Below are 8,199 nucleotides of genomic sequence, written 5' to 3'. Positions count from 1 at the left end.
CTGGCACGGTTCTTCTTCAACAAGACAAGAAATTTTAAATACCATTTATACTGAAGTAATTAAAAGAAAATAGAAATACTATAATTGCGCAAGAAAACCAGAATTACACTCTAATACAAGAACACAAGCCAGATGCTTTGTTGACTGAACCTGTAATGACGCATTATTTAAGACACTGAAATAATGAGAAATAAAGCGAGTTTGTTACCTTCATATATATTGATGAAAAGCACTCTGATCATTACAATATCTCCATTAGAACAACATCTGCTGTCTAGCCCATCAAACAACTGCATAAAACATGGAACAAGCACTCACTACTACAACATCTCCACACCGACTCGCTACTACCACCTCTCGACAAGAACTGACTACTGCCACATCTCGACAAGCACTCTTCACTAGCACATCTCAACAAGCACAGCCTACTACGAGTCCTCGACAAGCACTGCCAGTGCAGGCGGCTGAATAATACTTGTTGGCGCAATCTCTGGCGCTGTGGCTCAGTGTAGCCACCTTTCAATACACTGATGACTCCAGAACCATAGATAATGGCCACAGATAATGGCAGACTGCATTGCACGTTCCTGTTTCCAAGCACAGGTTACAAACAATTTATTTTGCTTCCCAGAGAAACTTCCAGTTTTTCTGCAGAAGCTAGAGGTATATTTGAACCTGTACATTACCTACGGAACCTCACAGAACAGAAAATTTTGATTTTGAGGGATTGCAAAAGCTTAGTTCAAGATCTTCAGACACCAGCCCTTCTCAAGGTAATCCACTGGTAATGGATATTTTGAAAGCCACCAAGTAAAACGAAAATCTCGAGAAGAAGCAAAATTTATGTTGATCATGGGACAAAAAAAAAAAAAATTTCAAATGGCTCTGAGCACTATGGGACTTAACATCTGAGGTCACCAGTCCTCTAGAACATAGAACTACTTAAACCTAACTAACCTAAGGACAGCACACACATCAATGCCCGAGGCAGGATTCAAACATGCAACCGTAGCGGTAGCGTGGTTCCAGACTGAAGCGCCTAGAACCACACGGCCACACCGGCCGGCGATCATGGGACACGCTAACCTTAAAAATAATGAAATAGTCGGTGACTTAACGAAGACCACCTCTCACAACTGCACATTTAAAAATATTTTATTACCGCCATCAGACCTGAAGACTGTATAACACTGGTTTCCAAAATTAAGGCAACAAACGGAAATTTTGCAAGATTGCTTTTATTTTATCACAAAACTGTACAAACAGGTGACAGTACAGTAGAAACAGTGTAAAGAATACAGAACGTAATCAGCTTCAAAATGCGGGAGGGTAAACAAAAATATTCTTTTTTTTTTCAACTTAACGGATTTGCAAACACATTCTGACAAATGGTTAATGTGCTCAGTATGGGGTGTGACCACCTCTAGCACCAATACAGGTCTGACAACGACGGGGCATGCTGTGAATGTTGTCATCAATCTCATGTTGAGGCAATAGTGCCCATTCAGCCTGCAGAGCTGCTCGTAAGTCTTGGAGAGTGGTTAGTGGATGCGGACGTGATGCAAGCCGTCTCCCTAGTGCATCCCAGACATGCTCTATAGGATTTAAATCAGGAGAGCGAGCAGGCCACACCATGCGTGCAATATCTTCCACTTACAAAAAAAAAAAAAAAAAAAAAAAAAAAAAAAAAAAAAAAAAAAAAAAACATCAACTACCCGTGCTGTATGAGGTCGAACATTATCGCCCACAGCACGTCGCAACAACCGCGCATGAGAGCCCAAGATCTCCTCACGATACCTGACAGCCGTTATATCTTGCTCACTCACCCACACAATTTCATGAAGAGATGTTAGAGGGTCCGGAAATCGTATTCCACGTGCCCTCCAGATGCGAAACCGTAGAGAATCACCTTCCAGACCAAATTGTGTCTCTACATTACCTTGCGCCTCTCCTGCTTCCATTGTTCCCATGTCTCTCCACAGCAGAGAGTCAGTTGGCGTCTTCTCTGTGCTGTACTGCATCGCCAGTGGCTGTGTACACAGCGGTTGTGAATGTTGGACTACCCTGCAAAAACTACGCCGGTTGATAGGCGCCCTGGCGTCATTGCTGGCGGGGTTGTTCGTTGAGCGGAATTCCGTCTTCCGTGCACAACACGATCGTAACAGCATCTGTTACAGTTTGTATGATTCTATCGTGAGTTGAACATAGGACATGGAAATAGCAGTTTGTTGCTTTAATTTTGGACGCCAGTAGTAGTAGAGCAACCTATGTGTCACCCCACTTTCCATTGTTGCCAAATTTATTCAAGATGGCGGCGATGACGCCATCAAAGATGGCGGCAGTAGACTTGGCAACAGAGCATGACGTCATCCAAGATGGCCGGTTTTGGTGGGAAGATAGGTCAATTGTGCTATGTCCACTAACCTAACCCTCCAGAAAAATGGCGGTTTGAATTTTGGCTGCAAAATAGGCCAATTGGGCTAAGTCCACTAACCTGACCCTCCAGAAGAAATTGGCACCAAATTCAAATTCCAACAGGATAATGCATGCAAAATCATACTTGTCTTTATTATTATTCATTATCATTTATTATAATTCATTATCATTCACTACCATTTATTATCATTTATTATTTATTATTATTATTTATTATTATTGGCCTACCTCCATGAGAAAATTCACACCAAATTCAAATTCCAAAACGATAATGGCTGCAAAACCATACTTGTCTTTATTATTATTAATTATCATTCATCATTTATTATTATTTGTTATCATTATTCATAATCATTTATTATTTATTATCATTTATTATTATTTATTATTATTGGCCTACCTCCACTAACATAGAAAATCGCGACATGTTCAAATTGACAGGCCATAATCTCTGGAAAACCGTACTTCTATTAATTATTATTATCATATACTATTATTTATTAGCATTTATTATGATTTATTATTATTTATTCAAGATGGTCGATTTTTGCAGCAAGAAAGCCAATTCCCTTACATCCATAACAAAAAATCTCTCACAAATTCAAATTCAAACACGATAATCTGTCACACCTACGAAAAAAAAGGAGACCAACTGGGCCATGTGCACTAACCTAAGTCCACCTCATCCTACGAAGTTTGAATTTTTCGCCCTCACTTATTGTTTCACTCCTAAGCTATGAAAATCGCGTCCAATAATAATATAGTGCACTTTTACTAAGGTAAGTCACCTCCTGCGAATTCTTGGGAAAAGGACTGAAGTCTTTATTTCAAACTGTACCATCATCACTTGTTCTCCAAAAAAGGCTCTGAGCACTATGGAACTTAACATCTGAGGTCATCAGTCCCCTAGAACTTAGAACTACTTAAACCTAACTAACCTAAGTACATCACACACATCCATGCCCGAGGCAGAATTCGAACCTGCGACCGTAGCGGTCGCAAGGTTCCAGACTGAAGCGCCTGGAACCGCTCGGCCACTCCGGCCGGCCTGGTTTTGTCATTTTAAAAAGGACCTTTTCGACATTAGTTACCCTCCACTTTCGGGAATACCTTTCGGTTTGTTAAAGATCGTTTAAACTCATTAATCCACAATGATAGACGTCAGTGTACTTGAGAATTGGCAAATGTGGTGAACTGTGATCGTGCGACATTTGCACGCTGTGGGGAAGGTTCAAAAATCAGGTGTATGAGTACCGCATGCTCTAATCCAAAATCACAAAAATTAGCTTTTGGTAATACGGTGCATCTCTGCTTGCTCGCCATGAGTTGGCTCTTGAACAACACCGATCGTTCCTATTCTGTATCGTTACTGGTGACGAGAAACGGTGTCTTTATGCTAACGCAAGGAAAAGAAAAGAATGGTTGTGCCCAAACAGAGCAGCAGCTGCCCATACAAAGACCTGCGCGCATCCACGAAATATAGCGTTATGCATCGGGTGGGACCAGCGACGGTGTATTGTTTACGAATTGCTTCCCCGAGGTGTGACCATCACTGTTGCCATTTATTGTCAACAACTGAGGTGTCCCGCAGACGCAGTCCAAGAATAACGACCATGAAGACTGTGGGAAGTGATGCTACTCCTCGGTAATACCCGCCCGCATTCTACTAGACTGGCAAAAAGCTCTCTATACTGGAGTTGTGTTGGGAAGTCATTCCGCAGCCAGCTGACGTCGCCCCCCCGCCCCCCCCCCCCCCCCCAGGTTTTCATCTTTTCCGCTCTCTGTTGAATGGCCTTCAAGGAACTACCTTTCCGGATGAAAATACGCTCCGAACATGCCTCGATGAATTCTTCGCCTCAAAACCACGTGATTCCTACAGTCACGGAATCGAAAAGTTACCGCGGCGTTGACAGGCTGATGCAAATAATGAAGGAGAATAGATTTTTGGTGACTGAAGTCTCTGTTACGTGTAACTGTTGTGTTCATTAAACTTACAGAAAAACGGTACAAACCTATGCATCAAGCCTATAGTATCGATACTTCGAGACACAAACGAAAAATGTGGTCGTGATTCCGGAAGAAACTTCATAGATTTATTTCGTCCCTCGTCGGAGCCGTCGACAGCGAGCGAGGTGGAGACTCTGCTTGCGGGCTTAATTAAATAAAATGCAAATAATTTTAATTTTAGTAGCTGTCTGTCCGGTTACGCAGTCTCGTAACCGGTTGGTCCTGAGTAGTATTACTACGCAATCTGACTGCATAGAATAACAACAAAGAATGAAAGGAAATTAACACAATTAATTAATTAAGTCCCCAGCAAGTATAAAACCTACGAAACAACAAAGCACAAGTGTAACTGTTCTGTGTGTCTGGAAGTGTGATTCAACGTACACATCTGGCACGGTTCTTCCTCAATACGACAAAATATTTTAATCAGCATTTACAATGAAGTAATTAAAAAACCAGAAATACTATAATTGCACATAGAAACCCGAATTACAGTCTAGTACATGAACACAAGCCAGATGCTTTGTTGACTGAACCTGTGACCAAGAGGCATTGTTATTTAGGAAATTTGAAATTAAAAAAAAAAATTGTTACCTTCATATATATTGACGAAAAATACACTGTGATCATTAATACATCCCCAATCGAACAGCATCTGGCGTCTAGCCCATCAGAACAACTGCACACGACATGCTCACAACTAGTACTACTATCGACATACTCTCAACATGCGCTGCCCACGGCAACCTCTGAACTACTACTGCCCACGGCAACTTCTGAACAACTACTTCCCCAGTGGAGGCGGCTGAATAATACTCTTTGGCGCAATCTCTGGCGCTGTGACTCAGTGTAGCCACCTTTCAACTCCGTGGTTGACACTCGTTTGGGACGTCAGCGACTCACATCCACGTCCGGCCTTTGGATTCAGGTTTTCCGCGGTTTTCGTAAAGCTCTTAATGCGAATGTCAGGATGGTCCCTCTGAAAATGACGCAACCCACATCCTCCCCCAACTCTTTGCTTAACTGCAATCCTATTTGAAGTCTGCGAAGACATCTGCGCACTTGATTTTTTCGTGTTCCTCCTGCGACGTCGTGTTTTTGCAGCTGCAAGAGGACGACCTGCGCAGTTGGTTCGTAGTGCGCACAGCTTGTGACCAGCCTAGTGAGAGTGTGTGCCCTCCGTCTCTTGCCGTTCCTTGGCTATTGGGCTCGTGTGCTGGAACCGGCCGTTATCACCAGCCCGGCTACCGATAACACGTTCACTGTGCTCTGATGCAACCGCCAGGCAGTGTGTTTCTCCGAGGCGGCTCGCTTCGCCTAACCCAGCCACTTTACTCGCTGCGGTTTGCATTTTCATATCGTGTCATTCATGTAGCGTGTTAAATTTATGCTTGGCATATGTGAATACTCTGCAGTCAGGCCCAGTGTGGACTAATAAGCTTGTTGGTTGACGTTTATATTCGTGTCTGCGAATTAAATTTGGGCCTTTAAACGCTGTCTTCTGTAAAAGGCAATTTATTTTCTTATCCTTTTTCCCCTATTTTTCCTATTTCTTCAATTTATTTAAACATTTTCTGACACCTATCTGACATCTGTACGGCTTGACAGCTTGTCATCTGTAAAGCAGTCGGAAAGAGGCATAAAACCCAGCCAACCTTATACAGTCCCCATCCTATATTTAGACTAAATGCTGGTTCTTAGCACTGCTGTCGATTAGTTCGGCATCAGACTATTAATGACAGTATGGTCGGGTGGTCAGGTTGCTTGACTTCCAAGGTATACGTATTAGAACGATAAAGTTTCTAAGCGTGTGCCTAAGTGACACTAGCCCGATAAAACTGCTACTCTCACTACTCCATAAAAACGACGAGAAACGTCTCTTGAAATCAGAAACAGTTTGATATATATATAGGGCAGTCCGTTGATAGTGACCGGGCCAAATATCTCACGAAATAAGCATCAAACGAAAAAACTACAAACAACGAAAGTCGTCTAGCTTGAAGGGGGAAACCAGATGACGCTATCGTTGGCCCGCTAGATGGCGCTGCCACAGGTCAAATGGATATCAACTGCGTTTTTTTTAAATAGGAACCCCCATTTTTATTACATATTCGTGTACTACGTAAAGAAATATAAATGTTTTAGTTAACCACTTTTTTCTCTTTCTGATAGATGGAGCTGTAATAGTCACAAACGTATAAGTACGTGGTGTCACGTAACATTCCGCCAGTGCGGACGGTATTTGCTTCGTGATACATTACCCGTGTTAAAATGGACCGTTTACCAACTGCGGAAAAGGTCGATATCGTCTTGATGTATGGCTATTATGATCAAAATGCCCAACGGGCGTGTGCTATGTATGCTGCTCGGTATCCTGGACGACATCATCGAAGTGTCCGGACCGTTCGCCGGATAGGTACGTTATTTAAGGAAACAGGAAGTGTTCAGCCACATGTAAAACGTCAACCACGACCTGCAACAAATGATGATGCCCAAGTAGGTGTTTTAGCTGATTTCGCGGCTAATCCGCACATCAGTAGCAGACAAATTGCGCGAGAATCGGGAATCTCAAAAACGTCTGTGTTGAGAATGCTACATCAACATCGATTGCACCCGTACCATATTTCTGTGTGCCAGGAATTGCATGGCGACCACTTTGAACGTCGTGTACAGTTCTGCAACTGGGCACAAGAGAAATTACGGGACGACGACAGATTTTTTGCACGCGTTCTATTTAGCGACGAAGCGTCATTCAGCAACAGCGGTAACGTAAACCGGCATTATATGCACTATTGAGCAACGGAAAATCCACGATGGCTGCGACAAGTGAAACATCAGCGACCTTGGCTGGTTAACGTATGGTGCGGCATTATGGGAGGAAGGATAATTGGCCCCCATTTTATCGATGGCAATCTAAATGGTGCAATGTATGCTGATTTCTTACTTAATGTTCTACCGATGTTACTACGAGATGTTTCACTGCATGACAGAATGGCGATGTACTTCCAACATGATGGACGACCTGCACATAGCTCGCGTGCGGTTGAAGCGGTATTTCATGACAGGTGGATTGGTCGTCGAGGTACCATACCATGGCCCATACGTTCACCGGGTGTGACGTCCCCGAATTTCTTTCTGTAGGGAAAGTTGAAGGATATTTGCTATCGTGATCCACCGACAACGCCTGACAACATGCGTCAGCGCATTGTCAATGCTTGTGCAAACATTACGGAATGCGAACTGCTCGCTGTTGAGAGGAATGTCGTTACACGTGTAGCCAAATGCAGTGAGGTTGACGGACTTCATTTTGAGCATTTATTGCATTAATGTGGTATTTACAGATAATCTCGCTGTAACAGCCAGCATTCTCAAAAAATGTTCAGATGTGTGTGAAATCTTATGGGACTTAACCTAAATTATCCTAGAACAGAGACACACACCCATGCCCGAGGGAGGACTCGAACCTCCGCCGGGATCAGCCGCACAGTCCATGACTCCAGTGCCTTAGACCGCTCGGCTAATCCCGCACGGCATGCATTCTCAGAAAAAGTACATGCATCACATTGGAACAACCGAAATAAAATGTTCAAACGTACCTACGTTCTGTATTTTAATTTAAAAAACCTACCTACCAACTGTTCGTTATTGTGAGGCATATGTTTGTGACTATTACAGCACCATTTATCACAAAGCGAAAAAAGTGGTCCAAGTAAAACAAGTAAAACATTTATATTTCCTAACGTAATACACGAATAT

Source organism: Schistocerca americana, chromosome 5 (assembly GCF_021461395.2).
Source record: "Schistocerca americana isolate TAMUIC-IGC-003095 chromosome 5, iqSchAmer2.1, whole genome shotgun sequence".
Taxonomy (NCBI): domain Eukaryota; kingdom Metazoa; phylum Arthropoda; class Insecta; order Orthoptera; family Acrididae; genus Schistocerca; species Schistocerca americana.
This window is presented reverse-complemented; position numbering follows the sequence as displayed.